The 7,629-nt window shown below is 42.0% G+C and overlaps 1 long non-coding RNA gene across 2 annotated transcripts; it reads right to left on the bottom strand.

The window, feature by feature from the left end:
• Positions 1-449: 449 nt before the first annotated feature.
• LOC125553865 (uncharacterized) lies at positions 450-5,699 on the bottom strand. 2 transcript variants are annotated; one of them, XR_015602092.1, is made up of 8 exons: positions 5,366-5,699; positions 5,175-5,253; positions 4,859-5,083; positions 4,519-4,590; positions 4,296-4,364; positions 2,638-4,174; positions 1,193-1,335; positions 450-841 (listed from the first exon to the last, which is right to left on the bottom strand). It is a non-coding gene; the product is annotated as an uncharacterized LOC125553865 (long non-coding RNA). The 2 variants fall into 2 exon arrangements; XR_015602093.1 differs by having other exon boundaries at positions 4,296-4,367.
• Between the last annotated feature and the right edge of the window lie 1,930 nt (positions 5,700-7,629).

A 7,629-nucleotide genomic window follows, 5' to 3' on the forward strand; every position in this document is an offset into this window, starting at 1 on the left:
TAACATCTACAATAGTGTTATAAATGCCCATAATGTTATGGTTTAAGTCACGACCGTTGCAGAGTGGAGAGCTTCTCGTCTTCTGGTGGTCGAGTGTCTTCAAGGTGGTCGAGTGTCTTCAAGGAAGTCGAGTGAGCACATCTTCATGGTCGAGTGGATGATATTTTCTCTTTGTCTGCTTCTAATTCTTTGTAAAGATGTCCTCGGGGAGGGTATGCTGGACAGGTCCATGACCCTACCCTAGGTACATAGCTTCATCAGCAGGACCGCCACGACAGAAACACCGAAAAAAGCCATGATCATCCAATATACACCAGAGGGGGTGGTGGGGGAGGGGTCAAACACAAGAGCCTTGCATACGTATAGTATACTAGTGGACCCATTGCGCCAAATGACGCAAAGGCAATGCTAAAGCCATGCCCGCGATGAAATAAAATTCCATGGTTTAATCCCCTTTAATAGGAAACATGGTTGATGTTGTGTACAATGATATGGATATATACATTTTAACTTAAAACAAAATATACAATGAGACACACACACGCCCACACACACACACATTCGTATTTGGTGGTATAAAGTGCCATTTTAAATCATGTTTCCGGCTGCCGTCGTCGATACCATGCTCCTTGACCGCTGCTCGGTGTTAGGCAGCAGAGAAGTGAAAGAAGAAGGATCCATGAGTGGATCGAGCTGTCACCAACCACCAGGTCGCATCTGATCTCGCCATCAGGGAAGTGGAAGAAGAAGGATCCAGGAGTGGATCGAGCCGCCACCAACCACCAGCTCGCAGGTGTTAGCCGGTGTCCCTCTCCCGTCCGCCGCCGGGCCTCGAGTGGATCTGTTGCGCCAAACGACGCAGAATAGAAAATTATGGAAAGCACATATGGTAAATTTTTTAACCCCCCTTAATAAAAAGAGAATGGAGGCCTGCTATCTATAATAAGAATGGAGGCTTGCTATCTACTACAATAAGATGTATAATAATATTACCCATTGCGCCAAATGGCGCAAGGTCCCATTTCCAGTTCACCCCCTCGTCATTCATGCTTCTCTTATATGACTCTCTAATTTATTTGGTTCGAAAGAAAATGTATACTGGATGAATTATGAGAACTAACAAAAAATCTTATGCATCATAGTAGTTAAACAAAATGATTGTAAATGATGTGACATTTCATCTCCAGTATACCTAAGCAAACTAATTTAGCTGCCCATCAAGACGTAGAAAAACCCTTGCTGCTGCAAACTTGCGCGTTAATTCCCCCTGCAAGCATAGCTCGCGCAACCCGGCTTCAAGGATGGATATGGGGGCATTGGTCCTGTCATGATTTTCTTTTGAGAAGGCAAAACACACCAGTATGAGATTATTAAGAAAAACACATTTATATCAGTTTCTAATTGGCTCACATTATAGCAGAAATAAAGAGAAATAATGCGCTATGGTCATGACGTAAAGTCATAGTTGTGAACAATTAATTTGACCTATTCTTTTTCTTCCTGAAAGAACAGACCAACCTACACTCACATGCAACGGAACAAATTACCTAAAAAGATAAGGTATAAGTATTACCAATCAACAATATCTATATCCAACAAACACCATTTCAATAAGTATTACCAATCAGCAATATCTATATCCAAGAAACACCATTTCAAAGGGAACAAACTCAGAAGTGCCTAAACCATGTGAAGGAATAACAACCACAACCCAATATCCCATATTTGGAGTAGATATTTCTTTGCCCATATCAAATAAATCATACATACCCTCATGATATATCAAATGCTTACACATGAAATGGGAATAAAAAGAAATGGCAGAAATCATCCATCAACAGAGCTAAAACAGGACGGGAGTGACACAGGCATGCTAGATTGACAACAAAAATATAAGAAATCCATAAGCATAGACACTACTGTATTAAAAGAAAAGCACAGAAAAAAATATAGAAATGGTTAATATGCTATTTTTTTCGCCATAAGAACAAGAAAGGTGTAACATGAGCAAGGATCTATATTATAAAGGTATACACTATACAGCTCAAAAAAAATTTAGCAGACTTTCAATGTCCAATTATCGGTATATTTTTTTCCTGTACAGAGAAGAAAATTAGATAGCAAGCTTTTGGTGTCCGACTCCTGTTATCCAAGTGAAGTAAGCTTTTACCATCCAGTTTGGTCATTAAGTTAATAATAAATCCAGTATAGCTATATGATAACATTATCACCTCTTATTTCAATTGGTATGTGCACCTGAGGTCAGATGCGTGCCTTTGATTCCTCCCATAGTTTTTTGTCCTGTCGATTGAAATAGTCACACGCATAGCTAAGAACTAAACTGTAGTGGCAGCGAGGTTTGCTTGAATGGCCTGGCCTAGTGGCCTGCTTGAACGCTAGGCTGACTGGTGGTGTATAGCATGAGTTTACTTCTTTAACAAAATAGGAAAGGTGTGGCTTATAGCATGAGGAATCAATGCAAGAAATTAAACTGCCTTCCAAGGAACTACTATCTAAATTTCCATACAGAAGTCTAACTCTTCAATTTGCTTCTATATTTAGGACAAAAATAATTGCAGTTACGAATCATTATCTGTACATAGGTTCTAGAAGATATGAAGCTAGTAACAGAAATACCTTGCAATATCTCTTGTGCATACTTCAAATAACAAATTTCTTCCTTAGTCGTGCAAGAATCCGCAAACCTCTTTCGCTTGCCAATGAGCAATCTTACTAACGGTCCTACAAATCAAAAGAAAATATTGATTTAAGGAGGAGAAACAAACACCAAAAACTTTTAGATATTGACATAGGCATAGCTTGCGATGATTACGAAATGAGATAAAAATGGGAGCAGCCAACTATTTGTTCTTACACTGAGAAGAACGCCTCAACACATTGTCAAAGCTACCTTACACCAAGTTAACATGGAGATAAATGCTTATTGATATAAAGTGAAATTTTCTGGAATAGAAACAGCAGGATGGTTATGTGTGAAAAGAATAACATGCCTGTTTAAAATAGACCAGAGAGTAGACAGATCGTCCATATGCGCTCACCATGCTGAGGAACGCAGAAACGATCTTGCAGGCACTCCACAACACCAAAGGCCCAACAGGCACCACAATGACCCTGCCATTGTTAACTAAACATACTAACCTGAGCATTTGATTCAGCCGTTATGTAAAAAAGCAAAAAATAGTTACTGAACCTAGCCTTGTTATGGTACCGATTCAAACTAAACTAAGTACAAAATATAGATAGAAAAATTAACAAAAGTAGAACGAGCACACCTGCTTGAACAACTCTAGCAACCTGTTATGCCAATCAAGATACCTCACAAAATATTCTCAGAATGCAGTGATCAATATTTACGCAAACCAACCACCGCCGCGTCACCTTCTCACCTGCAGCTTGGGAGCAGGCCACTGCCATTGGCTGCCACTCTGCCTCTTGGCGGCTGAATCCACCCCTGTTGTGGTTGTCGGCGTTGTTGGAAAGCAGAGTGGTTTGGAGCGGCATGCCATCATCGACCATAAAGAGCACTACCACTTCCGTTAACAGTATCATGCTAACCAGTAACATATATGCATACATCCTAAGTAGTAAATATGAATAATACTTCATATCATGATATCATGTAAGAATAAAATCCAGCTGGTAGGCTTCTCACTGTTACTTCAGTAGGAGATGGCTACCTCATCTTTTACTATTTGTTTACACCTAAAAGTAAAATATACGGCTTCTCACTATTAATTCAGGAGGTAGGGCGCTCACTGAGATTTTTACCAATGTCAACCATAGGATTCATACCTCTATCGATGGCAAATGCATCATAAACATGATCCTAGTCTTGTTCAGACACTACAACTTTAGATTCAAGCTGTCGAAGAGTGGAATCTATCACATTTGGGTACAATCAGATTCCGTTGCCGGATATCTCAAGAAAATGCGATATGACTCTTTTGTAGCTTTCTTTGTATTCATGAGTACAGTGTGATGAACATTATTCAACAAGAAACCAATTTTAGCTAGCAAGAACAGAGGGTAAGCCTGAAACTCACCATGGCTAACAAAAGGCCGTCGCTCGCATGAGAGCCAATTTCAACTTCCAGAGACAGGGTAAACTCTAAACTCACCAAGGAAGCATGCGTATGCTTTGCTCCTGCTTCTTCTGATAAAATTAACAAAGTTCAGACAAGAATAGTAGGAGCACAAGATCCTGGAGGCCTAATATGATCACACACGGGACAAGAAACAAACCAGATAGAGATTACGTCAGAAAGGAAGCAAACCTCGAGCAGCAGAACAGAGTTACAACAATGCAGGAGATGAAGATGTAGCAACACAGGAGATCGTAGAACCTGCTAAATAAATAGAGATGAAGTAGTCAGAGCAGGCAAAGAAAACTTCATGTGGCAAGGCATTCAAACATTTTACAGTTCAGTTTGCAAGTTCAAAATTGACCAGCGGCGCAGAACTGGAGAGTAAAAGACCAGCACGATTATGCATGCTTACCATCTTTTACATTGAAATAAAGCTGGATTGCAACTGAAATATCTCTCCTTGTATCTCCTATATCCCACACACCTAAATTAAACAAGCAAGTTAGCATGTCATTATTTACAAAGAAACACCACAACAACCTAATCAACTATATCCTTCTTTAATAATTTCCTTTCTTCTCTGTAGTGCTAATTTTTCAACAAGGCACAATGATTTATCCCTATTTACTCTTACACTAAGATCTAAATTTTGTGTGTGGCATATATGTTAATACACCTAGCCTAAAATCTGAGAAGAGTAAAAACATATGAAGGACAGGAGCATCATGAGGCCTAGGTTGGGATCAGCTCACCTTCTAGCACAGGACGAACTCATCTGGACAGTACCAAATAGAACATTCAATCCTTAACAATCTCTTCAATAATCTGGAAGAGAAATGCATCCCGTTACAGGCGAAGAAGCTCACGTTGCATCTCATGTGTCCAGTCAACAAAGAGTTGCCCGCAATGTTCCACATCTCATCTAATACTTTTGTCACTCGTTGCTCCGCAATGTTCTAGATCTCAATATATTGTCACTAAAGAAACATTCGTGAGAATATTTCGATCAGACTGGAGAATCAACTAATAAATATGAACTACTATTTTGATGTTGTATTTTATACACACCTTAACAAGGCCGATCGAGCTATAGGTTTGGTCCATGCGGTTGTGGAGTATCTTGCATCTCCTCCTTTTATCCAAGAATCTAGTGATGGGAATCCACTCCCTCAAGCCGGAGAAGAAACATAAAGATAAAAAGATGCGGGGCTGAGAAAATCTCGCCGGAGAATAAGAACAGAGCATGGGCTGGGACTTACCAGGCTAACCAGGGTGATGCGCTCAGGGCCGGTCCTATGATTTCGGGGGCGAAACTAGAACCCAGGGCCCTTTTTCTAAAATGGTAACCACGTGTTTGTACAACATCAAAATAATAATAAGCACGCTTAAGTTGCATTTAACAACTATGTATAAGATAAAAAAACTATGTAGTATATGATAATTAATTTGTCGAGAAACTTAAGTTACTCACTGCAAGGAATATGTAGCGGCGATGTTTCATATGAGATGAAAGATAAATTTTCACACACCTCTTGTGAAGCCAGGCACAAGTAAAACTCTATATATTAGGTGGGCAAGAGTTGATCGATATATCCACCAATAATCTATCCTGAAAAAAATCAAAAGTAAAAAAAAGATCCATATAGAGAGGGTAAGCTAAATCATGCACTGTATACTAGGAAATATGAAACTTGGGAGTGCATAACTATAATTTTCCCCACATGAGTGCACATATTGGAATTGCATCCGGTTGAAATGCCTGAAAATGCATGGTGTCACAGCCATGAACTTGATTACAACAATGAAGATTTATATAACCTAATTCTTGGCTACTAAAATAATATGTATATACGTAGAAGTTCAAATCAATTAGCAATGCACATGGGCCTCTAAAACTTCCAATGACGCGGTGTCACAGCAATAAAATAGTAGGCATATGCATAGAAGTTCAAATCAATTAGTAATACACTTGGGCCTCTAAAAATTCCATTGACGTAAATCTCCTATATAGTGGCCCACAAACGTGGTCATTACAGAACACAATGTGAAAATTTCTGGCCTAATTGGGAGACTCATAAATCATATGCATATTTTTCGTCTGTATGTGGGCATTATTCGGAATCAAGATATCCTTGGCAATGTCTGTAGAACATAAAGTTACGTAATCATATCCCCAAAGTTGTCAGCAGTTACACACAATCAGTGCCAAAACTGAACCCTAACAATCACAATACTTAAGAAATCCTCCTTTCTCGTTTCAATGTACCATCCAACTAGATCGCTAGTTCGCTACTACAAGAAACAACAGTCTCGAGAAGTACCACGGAGATGGTTCCTTTTTTCAGAAAGGGGAAATAAGAGAGATGCATTACCACATGTACTGAAGGAGGATGAAGGTGCGCGGACGAGGGATGTCTCGGCGGCTGCATGGCCGACGTACTCCCAGAACAATCGTGGGGCATGTCGTCTGTTGACCCCGGCAAAAACCTTAGAACCAGCCCTCGCGGCTCGGCTTGTCGGCGTGGCCGGCGATGGGCGACTGCCGCCACGATTTCAGGAGATCAAACGTCGGGCACGATCTAATCTATGCGTCATCAGAGGGGCTGCGTGTCTTCCGCCTGCCCACCTCCCGTTTGGGCTGTGTGCTGGGCCAAATCGACTAGTATACGTGACACACATACATATAAAAGGGGGCCCCTTGATCCCGGGGGCCCGGGGCGGCCACCCCCCTGCCCCCCCTCAGGGCCGGGCCTGCCGGCGGCATAGGGGATACGACCGCCGTCGACGTACCACAGCGGCCACGGCAGCTTCCGACGAGTGCTCCAGAGCGGCCAGTAGCCGGCCGCCAACCCCCCCCCCCCCTGCTGCATCGAGGTGATCATCGCGGCCTCTTTGCCACCACGACCGCAAGGTGTTCAACACTTTTCCCACAAAGGTATGGACAGTGGAGATGAGTTTTTCTTCCACCACTTCATTTGTTCATCGGACGATTCGTCATCAGATGATGAATATCTTGTGGTGGCTGCACTGGTCGTTCACGACCACATTCAACGGCAGCTTCCTCGGTACAGGGGTTCACTCCCTGACCGTGCTCCCAACCTGAACCGCAACAGGGAGAGAGGCCACACCCTACTCTATGCCGATTACTTTGCGAATACCCCGCTCTTCAAGTCGGATAAATTTGTTGCCGTTTTCATATGGCAAGGCATGTGTTCATTCGTATCCGAGAGGAAGTGGTTGCTCATGACCCATACTTCGAGTGCAAGACGGATGCCCTTGGCAAGCTTGGATTCTGCTCTTACCAGAAATGCACCGCGGCCATCCGCATGCTTGCATATAGAATTCCAGGCGATCTGGTGAATGAGTATGTGCGTATGAGTGAGAAAACATGTCTGATGTCAATGTACAAGTTCTGCCAGGCTGTGATCGAGGTGTTTGGCCCTGAGTACTTGAGGCAGCCAACTGCCACTGATACAGAGAGATTGTTGGCAACCAACGCAGCTAGAGGCTTTCCAGACATGCT

Source organism: Triticum urartu, chromosome 4A (assembly GCF_056163025.1).
Source record: "Triticum urartu cultivar PI428250 chromosome 4A, HENAU_Tu73, whole genome shotgun sequence".
NCBI lineage: Eukaryota > Viridiplantae > Streptophyta > Magnoliopsida > Poales > Poaceae > Triticum > Triticum urartu.